This window comes from Chelonia mydas, chromosome 13 (assembly GCF_015237465.2).
Source record: "Chelonia mydas isolate rCheMyd1 chromosome 13, rCheMyd1.pri.v2, whole genome shotgun sequence".
Taxonomy (NCBI): Eukaryota; Metazoa; Chordata; order Testudines; family Cheloniidae; genus Chelonia; species Chelonia mydas.
In genome coordinates, this window is record NC_051253.2 from 2,962,879 (window position 1) to 2,973,757 (window position 10,879).

General features: G+C 44.8%; 1 protein-coding gene across 5 annotated transcripts in view; it reads right to left on the bottom strand.

Annotated features, from left to right (window-relative positions):
* Positions 1 to 10,633, bottom strand: part of CSNK2A1 (casein kinase 2 alpha 1) — a 34,478-nt gene extending 23,845 nt beyond the window's left edge. Inside the window, exons 1-2 of one of the 5 annotated variants that reach the window (XM_043527543.1) lie at positions 10,382 to 10,565; positions 9,537 to 9,721 (exon numbers count right to left, since the gene is read on the bottom strand). The gene's annotated coding sequence lies outside the window, so the exon portion shown is untranslated. Of the gene's footprint in view, positions 1 to 9,536; positions 9,722 to 10,381 lie in introns of all 5 variants that reach the window. The other 4 variants (XM_037915626.2, XM_037915628.2, XM_037915627.2 and 1 more) reach the window with 4 other exon arrangements.
* Between the last annotated feature and the right edge of the window lie 246 nt (positions 10,634 to 10,879).

The following is a 10,879-nucleotide window of genomic DNA, read 5'->3' on the forward strand; positions in this document are numbered from 1 at the left end:
GGTCAGGTAGTAATTCTTGTTGTCAGAAGGGGGTCACAGTGCAATGAAGTTTGAGAACCCCTGTGCTATACCTATGCTAGTCAATTTCCCCATGCAGACAAACTCTTAGAGACCATTTGAAATTTTTCTAACAAACTAACCAAACCGAGAATGGGCTTATCACTATTTCATATAACATCCTTATTGGAAGTACCCCACAGAGCTTAATTTATCCTATGTAGGGTAAAAGCATGAGACCACAGTTAAATGAAATATGAAGTGTATAATTGATTATTAATTGTATTAGAGAAGTGGGTAAAGGCACCGATCAAAGACCAGAAGCAATTGTGCTAGGCACCATACACATTACAATCCTCTTTTCTGTATCTATTAAAAGGATTATATCAGTTCTCTAAAACTCAAATCAGTAACAAGATGCAAACAGTATGCCATCTTGAGAGCTTGACTCTGTAGGTCAGGACACAAGAAGTGCAGCGCACCACTAGAATGATGAGAAAGCCGAGACTGAGATGCTTAAAATTCTATTTAAAAAAAAAACATTTTGATTAGTTTAAGCCACAGTCAAATTAGCCATATTTTTTTTTAAAAAAGAGAAAGATCCCGACAGCTTTTAAAAACTGCTCTCATTAATTTAAATAGTAAGCCCCTCATATCACAGAACTTGTGTTTTCTAAGGGGTGGTATACATTTACAGCACAAAAAAGTATTAATTAATAAAATGTGTGTCAATTTACTGCTCAGTGGAAGTATCCCCTGCAAAAGGTCAGCAAAATGTTGCTGTCTATGAGATACCAGCACCCTTCACAGTTCTGGACACAGGTATTTCTGAAATCTGTTTTGAAAAGGCACTTTGTCTAGTTTATTGAGAGCGTAGCTAAGTTATGGGAATGCATTTGCCCTTTCAATGGAAGTTCTTCTGGCACCAAGCTCTCCTTGCAGAAAATTCTGAGTGTGGGATTCTTCAGGGCGCTACACCCAAAACAAGTGTCACACTGAGTCTAAGTGCTTACGTTGACACTAATGGAACTGGAAGCCAAGAACTTCCCAGAAGACTGGTGTCCTGAGGAATGTTGCAACAGCTATCTAACTCCTGACCTTTCTGAGTAAGTGTATAAATAAGACATCCCTGGATACAAACATCACTAAATAGTAACAATCCATAGAGTGGGTCGTAGAAGCACTGCTTCACTACTTCCACCCGCAGCAGAATATTACCAGAAAGCTATGGGTTTATCTAGACAGAGAACCGCTGAACTCTTTTCAATACTATGTAATGTGACCATTACAGAAGATGACCCAGTTATAAGAGTCAGACTAAGCTGGAAGAAAATGTCTCCAGAGGAACAAGATGAGAAATGACAAGATTATCCCATTTTTTCAAAATTATTTCTTGTGGCTGCCTGTTGCCCCCAGAGATCCAGGGACATCTTCCTCTCTCTTCATCAGCCCTAGAAAGAGCATATACCAAGCAGGTTTCTCCAAGAACTAGAGCAAAGGCTGATTGCTCAGATGTGTCCAAAGGCTTTCCACTCACTCCTACTTTCCTCACATAAGCTCGTTAACAGCTGCAATTGTAGCAGTGTTCATGTGGCTAGGAAAGAAAACAGCCGGCGCATTCTGAAATATCACTTTTTACCAGGTATCTGAGAGGTGCAAAATTATGATGAATCACCCTCCTCCCCCAAAGTGGCCTAAAGAACAAGAATAAAAAAAGAATCCTTTCCAAACCTGCATCTATTGGTCTACTGCACCACTGGGGGGAAAATACCACCTTTCAGAATTAAGGGTTGGGTCCACCTCTGAAATAACCAGTGTTTAAAGATGTCCAATGTAGTTACTGGAAACATTCTAAAAGCAGATCTAGTTGACTTACATACATACTGCCTGTCATCATTCCCTTTCCTCTAACCTCTGCCTCCTTGTCTGACTAACTGTGGGCTCCCTGGAGTAGGGACTGTCCTTGTGTCTAGAAAGGACTTAGCACAAAGTGCATGTTACTCTAAATAAAATATCTAAACACACTGTAGATGACTACAGTGAAGCCTATCTGGTCAAAAAGAAGGTAGTCTTTCTTCACTCAGTACTCAAAAATCCCATTCTTAACCCTAACACAGAAGAATTAGTGACTGTTGTGGTATACATTAAAAACAAATTCAACTTGGCAACAGGGACTTGGTTTGCATACCTACAGGGATACAGGAACTCCAGCAATCTGAATTTTTCATAATCCAACTAGAAATAGAAATTGGCTTGGATTTACCAGGACTGGTGTTTTGTATCTTTTTTTCCAGGAATCCATTTGCCCGTTAAAGGGACAACTGTCAACTTAAAAATAAAATAAAATTTTAAAATCCAAAGAAAGCATTCTATTGAAAGTCAGAGATTAAAAAGCCCAACACCAACAGACAATTTTTAAATTTAATCCAGGGGTGGCCAAACCGTGGCTCATGAGCTGCATGCAGCTCTTTTACAGTTCAAGTGTGGCTCGTGGAGCCCCACCATGCCTCCCTCCCATTCTCCACCTACCAGACTTGTGGGGGGAGCTCTGGACCTGTGCCTGGTAGCGGGGTGGTGGGGTAGGAGCTTCAGCCCCACAGGGCGTGCCTGCTGGGGATCAGGGCGTCAGCAGGAGCAGGGCTGAAGCCCAGAGCCCTGGCAGGCATGCCCCGGCTCTCGAACTTCTGAAGGTTGTCAGATGCAGCTCAGAGAGTTAGTAAGTTTGGCTACCCCGGTCTTGTTCTCCCATCATTGTTGCCTCCTGAGCTACATTTTGAGCCAGCTATCCTTCCCGTTTCCTTTTAAATGGGTGGTGATGCTCAGCTGTGGAGAAATAAGGAGTCAGATTTTATAAAGCCTAAGACCCTCTCTGTCAACTCAGGCAACAAGGGAAGAGTTTGCAACTTAAACTTAAAAGAAAATTTGATCAACCCTTTATAACTGGAAATGGCAGGAAAGTTTAGTTCAGAAATTGGCAGTAAGTCTCCCAGAGTAATTCCAGCATTAGCACACACTCTAAACTGACACTGAAGGCACTAAAGATGCCACAAACTCCCTAACAGCTTAGTTGGCCAAAGCTGTATTTGGCCATAAGAGAGGCATCCCATTAGAATGGAGCAGCACAGTTTAGTGGACAAGGCACACGACTGAGAACAAGGAACACCTGCGCTGTAATCCCACACTTGATGCTAGCTTCCTCAGTAGTCTCAGGCAAAACAAGTTTTCTGCTTTTGTTCAGCCATCTGTAAAATGGCAAAAGTACCACATCTGTCTGATAGGGGTGCTCACTGAAGCAATGAATCTGCTGATGTTTGCAGACAACTTTATAAGGGCTAAATTTCAAAGGAATACATAAAAATCCCTCCAATGGTCCCGAATTTATCTGAGCAACTATTGCATGCAAAACTTGTGTAAGTGTTGCAACCTGGCCCCAACAGCAGTGAAGTAGTCCTGCAACAGGAGGCTGCTGATAACCAGGAGGTTTCCTTCCACTCTCTCCCACTCCACTCCCAACAAACGCTTTATGTTGTCTGTTGACTTTGGGAGGCTCCCCCCCAAGAAAGTCTCTCTGATCCTCCCTTAAATATTAAGGCTAGTTCTGTGCATTGTAGTGTGATCACAGAAGTCAGTTATATTAGAGCAGTGATACTCAAACCTTAGTGGTTCAGGAACCATATTAGCGATCAACATTACCCAGAAGAATCACAGTAGCGTGAATGCATTGTTTCATTTACCATTTTATTTATCTAATTCTCTCAGCAAAATGACTGACCAAGTATTCTACAACTGGTTAACATCATAAAAGCATCTTGATTGGTTAATAATTAAATTGCAGTGTTTTAATATCATGTGCTGCAAAGAACCATAGGAGACACACATTAAAGAGCCACTTGTGGCCCCTGAGCCTCCGTCTGAGTATCCCTGCATTAGAGGAAGGAAAACTGTCTGGATTTGTTTCATAGACCCAAAAACTCTAAGACTTGTTCTAGATTAAGTCTACTGAATTATCTCAGGTTACCAAATTCTATTGAGGCATCTATATCACAACTAAAAGTCCAACCCCAAGTATTCTCATTAAAGCACAGGCTCTTTCATCCCCACTTCTGAACTGGGCCGAAGGAGCTTTCATCCTATCGTTCCAAGATATCCTCAAAGCATGGCAGGTGTTAGTGCTACATGTTACCTAAGAGACTGGCAGAAGAGAAACTCAATCCAATTTTAAAAGCTTTATTAACGTACCAGAGTAAACAAGTGTTGCCAAACGAATACATCTAGTATAAGACAGTGGTACACGTTAGTGTCCTTTTCCCCACACATGCCACATTGTACCAGTTGGTGCTGTGCCACTAGAATACCATAGTATATAGGATAATTGAAGGGTGCAAGTCATGCACCAAAGGCTGAAAGTCATGGAATGCATTAAAAAAAAGCATTTACCTCTGAAAATTTGTAATAGACACCACCCAAAACAACAGCGCTTGCAAGAATCCCAATGCAAAGCCAATCTCTTTCTCTCTCTCACACACCACTCTGCCAAATATAAATCTTGTTCTGCTGGGGCTTTGGCCAACCATCTCCAAACTATAACCCTTTATCAAGCTTGCAGCTGCTGGACTTCTCCGCTTGGCAACAGTAAATAACTGCTCCTTCAAGTCAGAAAGGGAGATTTTAGCACCACTATATATGTTCAGATGTGGCTGCCCCATCTCAAAAAATATATTGGAATTGGAAAAGGTTCAGAAAAGGGCAACAAAAATGATCAGGGGTATGGAACTGCTTCCGCATCAGGGAAGATTAATAACACTGGGACTTTTCAGTTTGGAAAAGAGACTACTTGGGAGAGATATGATAGAGGTCTATAAAATCATGACTGGCGTGGAGAAAGTAAATAAAGAAGTGTTATTTACTCCTTCTCATAACAAGAACTAGGGGTCACTCAATGAAATTAACAGGCAGCAGATTTAAAACAAACAAAAGGAAGTATTTCTTCACACAATGCAGTCAACCTATGGAACTCTTTGCCAGAGGATGTTGTGAAGGCCAAGACTATAACAGGGTTGAAAAAAGAACTAGATAAATTCATGGACAATAGGTCCATCAACGGCTATTAGCCAGGATGGGCAGGGATGGTGTCCCTAGCCTCTGTCTGCCAGAGGCTGGGAATGGGTGACAGGGAAGGGATCACTTGATGATTACCTGTTCCGTTCATTGCCTCTGGGGCACCTGGCATTGGCCACTGTTGGAAGACAGGATACTGGGCTAGATGGACTTTTGGTCTGACTCAGTATGGCCGTTCTTATGTTCTATATTCACTTTGCAACTGATCTCAGACTGGATTAACATAGGCCTCCCATCCACCTGAGTTCTGGAAAATCATACCCTACCTAGAAACTGCTGCTTTGAAGGGTGGTCTTTTCTTGTCATTAATTAGTAAGCAGGCTCTAAGAGAGCACTGATATGCAATCTCCTACATGGTTTCCCTCATGGATTATTTAAGGAGAGTGCTTTCTCTGGAGTTCAGACAGCAAAGCCACAGCTATTTTAACTTTTTTTTTTTGGTTTGTTTTTAAAGTTTTTAAGGAGCCCATGTATTTGCAGAGTTGGAAAGTACCACCACCACCACAAGGAAAAAAGATCTCACTATTTGGATGTTTCTCCTCAGGAAATCCTCATGGCTGTCTGGTCCTGTCAAGCAGGTAACATTTGTAAACTTTGTGCAACAGAAAATTTGTGGTTATCAACAGAAAGTGACAGAACTGGACTGCAAGACAAGTGACTGCAAGTCATTTTCAATAACATTCAGGCAGCATCAGGAAACCTGATACTTGAACTTCAGAGAAGTTTATATATAAATACTACAAGGGGAGAAAAACAGTCACGGTCTGCATAAATCAGAGATTGTTAAATGCCAGCTATTGTGTCACTAATACAGTATAGGGAAAGGTTGCCCTGTATAAAAATTTTGTTAGACAGGGCAGCTCTCAGACAGAGCGGGCAATTGAAATGTATCCACGAAGGAATGCGTCACATGATAATTCTGCATTTCATACCAGCACTTTTGAAGACAACTAAATCCACAAGACTAGCAGTATTCAACAGTCATTACAACTCAGTAGGGATATGAATGCTGAAGACCATCCTTAGCATACAAAATATTAAAACAAAAATAAAAGTCACACAACTGTCAACTGTTGTTCTAAGAAGAATCTGTCCTCCATCTTGGCAACATTCTTCATGCCTACTAACTGTAAGTGAATCCAAATCCCTCAGGTTCATTTATTCTGAAAACAGTACAAATGTATATGCCTCTGTCAAGACGGACATACCCAAATGCCCTAAAAATGTAGACTATAGTGGAGATCACACTGCTGTTAGCAATGACCAACCTCATAAGTCAACTTGTTCTGAACACCTAGGTGTCTCACTGAAGTGGAAGTTGAACTACCTTTTGTCAAGATTCCCATATTCTGCAGCAAACAACCTAAAATCTGAGAGAAACATGGTGGGTGAGGTAGTAGGTTTTATTGGACCAACTTCTGTTGTTGAAAGAGCTTAAAAAGTGATCTTTTTCAGGACTAAAGAAGAACTCTGTGTAAGCTCAAAAGCTTGTTTCTTTCAGCAACAGAAGTTGGTCCAACAGAAGATATTACCTCACCCGCCTTGTTTCTCTCACATCCTGGGACCAAGATGGCTACTATCACTCTAAAACCTGTGGCACTCTTGTGATTGCCAAAATTTCCTCTTTTTTTAAAATAAGGTTTTTGTTGAAAGAAAGTTAAAATAATCAGTACAGTGGCTCTCATTTTTTATATTAAACTCAATTTGTTCTACAGTGTCCCCACTATTAGTTGTCAATATAAACTAAAGAATTTTGTACCAACAACTCATAACTACACTGTAGAAGTCATCAAGGAAGAAGACCAAGTTTTGGCAACTATGTATGGTGCATCTGGCACCAAGGGAGTTCAGAGGAGGCAGTTTCCTTGTAATCAAAACTAGCTGATCATTGTGATGAGACTAGATGATCATAACGGTCCTTTCTGGACTTAAAAATCTAGGAGTTACTTCTCACTAGAAAGAGCTCAACCCCACCCCAAGAGCCCCACAAGGGACACACGTTAATATAAGCAATCCACTATCACTGGATAAAAAGAATGACACATTTGATAACCCAGAAATAGATCCCCAGGCCTCCCTAGAGATAACACGAGACATGGAAACTAATCACACCTCCACTCTGTCACCTACTCTTACTCCTTTCACATCATTTGGTTAACACACTTGTTCCCTCAAACTAATCTCAGTGCACCCCTTCTATCACATCCTTCACACTCAAAGTAATTTCTTCTTCAACCCTGAGAAAGTACCTTTACTACAATTTTTTCCTGCACCCCAGCCCCAGGAGCTCATCTTCATTCTCAACTCACACACCTCCTGACTATGAAGTGGCAACCCTTCCCCTTCACTACTATAGCCTTCATCTCCATTGCCCCAGCTCCATCCTACAATCTAATTCCCCCACTTTGACCACAACACCTACTGCTGATGTTCTAATCCCTTTCCCACAATCCATGTTCCCCCAGGATCTACTCCTCCCCTCATTTTTATTATATAAACCTCCACCTTATGTTTCACCCCAGCCAAAATGTATTTCCCTGTTTTCTCCACGAGATACTTCCCCTCCACATGAGCAATGACACCACCCTTTCTTGGTCCAGGACCTAGTTTCCTTCAGTTTCCAACATCTAATCCTGGCCGTACTAGATCACCTGGTTCTCCACTGATGTCAAATTCCCCCCTCTTTTTACTACAGCCAGTGCCAGGACACATTCCACCCCTGCAGATTCACCCCCTTGTTTTGGAATTCTCTTCATAACTTCCCTCAAATCATTTTTAGGATTAATACCTTCCCAGTACATTCCACCCACTCCATTACGGGATTATACTTGCAAGAAAGTGATTCCTCTTCAGAGAATACATCCTACTTAGAAAAACACAGCCACGAGAAGTTTATACTATCAGCACCCCAAGAGCTTTGTACCTCCCCATGACAAGATTTTGGAGGATGTAGTTTCTACTAATATGTAGAAAATATTAAAACCTATATCCACCCCAAACATACCCTACTTAACTCCTCACCTCTGAGTTGCAAGGCAACAGACCCCTGACCCCCAACCCTCAAAGGCCTACACCTCCACCTCAGAGCTGGGAAGAACTCCACCCTCACCCCTTAGGCAATACTGTACTTCCCTCTCTCTGCTACAGGTGTGAAAAGAGGTTGACACCTAACTGTCCAAGGCCCTCCATCATCACAGGGGGATGTAAACCCACCCTCCTCACAGATCCATCTACCCCCAAGAGAACTATGAAATGAAGTTTGCCTCTCTGTCAGATGTGTGTGTCTCAACAGAAGAGGGATATATATATGGGACAGATACCTACCTATTACAGATGTCCATGGTTTGCTCCACTAGAGCCAAACACCCAACCCATGGGCTAATCTTGCCTGCCTCAGGTATTACATGGCCCCATGAATATCTGACTCTGCATACTTCAAGTGGTTTTTTGGGTTTTTTTAAAGAGTATATTTCTAGCACCTATGTCTACAAAGACAGTCTTCTAAACATGAACTGAGGGTTTGTCTATACTTGAAATGCTACAACACCACAGCTGCAGCTGGGCCACTGTGGTGCTTCAGTGTAGACACTACCTACGGTGAAGGGAGAGGTTCCCCTGTTGGTGCAAGTAATCCACCTCCCTGGGCGGCAAGAACTAGGCTGACAGAAGAGTTCTTCCATCCACCTAGAACTATGTACACCAGGGTTTGGTCACCTTAACTATGCCACTCAGGGGTGTGGATTTTTCACACCCTTGAGCAATGTAGCTGAGTCAATACAATTTTTTAGTCTAGATCAGGCCTGAGTATAAACACATGCAAAGCTGATGTGTTGCCTCCAGGTGTCTGCAAGTAGCCTGAAACAGCAACTCTAGGAGAGGTGTGAACTGCCCCCCAGCCATCTCAATGAGTTGTTGACTCTTAAGCCTGGTTATGACACTTTATGGGCCACTTTTTCCAAATAATTTAGGTAGTGTTGTGAACCAAATTTGTACAATTACCATATTTATGTGCACAAATCTGGTAACTACATATGAAAAGAGCATAACAAAAGAGAATAGGAATAGTGTGGTCCTAGCAGTGCCCTCCACCACTTACTTCCCACTAAAAGATGCGGATTACAACAGTAACTTTCTTGAGCCTCTCAAACCTACATCAGGTCCTAATAGTGCAAACCTCTGCATCATTGCAGAGTTCCACTGCAGTCAATGGGACTCCACATGGACACAGAGGATTGCACTACCGGACCCTGGCACAAGATCACGGCCGAAAAGTTTCGCTAACATATAAGGAGCATACTCCATCCTCAGTTTTTGTATAAATCTCCCACTGTTCCCAGTGAAAGACTGGCTAGAAAAATGTAGGTGGCCTAAACATTCTTACCCAATCGGTCCTCTTTAAAAAATAATAAAACAAAACTCACATGCTTGAGCAATAGTGATAGAACTTGCTATTCCAATAAAAGTATTTTGAACCAATTTTCAGCTGGGGTGAGAAGAGCAGTGATAAGTGGAGCTTTCCTCGGGACATAAACCCCCTGCCATCCACAGAGCTGAGAAGAGCCTGACAAACCACAGCTTCAGGGGCAAGAGCGCCCTCCCAATGAAGCTAAAAGAAGAAACATCCTATTTCACATGGGGAAAGGACATACTCCCCTGGCAGAAAGAGATGGACCCTTCCTCTTCCCACCCCTCACCCTGGTGGGGCAAGACAGATCCTCTCAGCCAGGGGAACAGTCCTTCCCCCTCCCACCCCGAACCGATAAGGGGAGTGGGGAGGATACTGCCTCTCTCAGGGGCATACACCTTGCCAACAGGGCTGGGATGGGGAGGGGCTCCTCTTCTCCAGGAGGCTATAGACCCCCCCCCACCCACTTCCACCTCCCAGAGAAGCGAGACGGGGTGGGACCCTGGGACCCTCCCTCCTCCTTCCCCCCGGCCAGAACTAAGAAGGGGCCCACCCCCGCCCCACCCCGCAGAGCTGGCCCCTCTCCCCGGCACCCCCCCTCCCTATCCCCTAGCGGGGCCCCCTCCTCTGTAGAGTTACAGCCCTGGGGCCGGGAAGGAGGATGAGCCCCCCCGCAGGGCACCCCCCCCGGCCGGGCCCCACACACAGCGGGGAGGGGCCCCCTCCTCTGCAGGGACCCCCCCCTCCCCTCTCAGGGACCCCTCCGCCGTGGCCCCATCCTTGCCCCCGCCATGCCTCGGGGTGGTCCCCGCCCCGCCGGGCCCCGGGAGGAGGGGTCGGGTCCGCCCCGCCCGCCGGTACCTGAAGCGGCCGCCGCTCTCGCCTCCCTCCCCACCGGCCTCACACAGACAATATGGCGGAGGCACAAGGCTCGGCAGCCAGCCGCAGGGACCAGAGCGAGGCTGGCCGGAATCGGAAACCCGGCCTCTCCCCGAGCTCGCGACGTGCTGCGGCGGCAGCGGAAGCTGGGCACGCGGGGCGGGGCAACGGGGCAGGCCGAGCGCACGCGAGGAAGGCACGCATGCGCCGTACGAGACGCTACGGCACTGCCTTCTGGGAATTGTAGTTCTCTGTCCTTCACGGGCGCCCCTCAGGCGCTGGGGCCTAGAGCGGGCTCAGCTCCTCTGTGGAGCCAGGCTCGGGTGTCACGACTTCATGACACTGAAGTGCCAACATGGGCATCCTGACAGCGCAATGGCGGGAAGGCATTCACCGTCGGGGATGTGATTCTGACACATGAACTCGCTGCGTCAGAAAGTGACGGCGTCAGATCAGAAGAGGGCGTCGACACAACGGTCT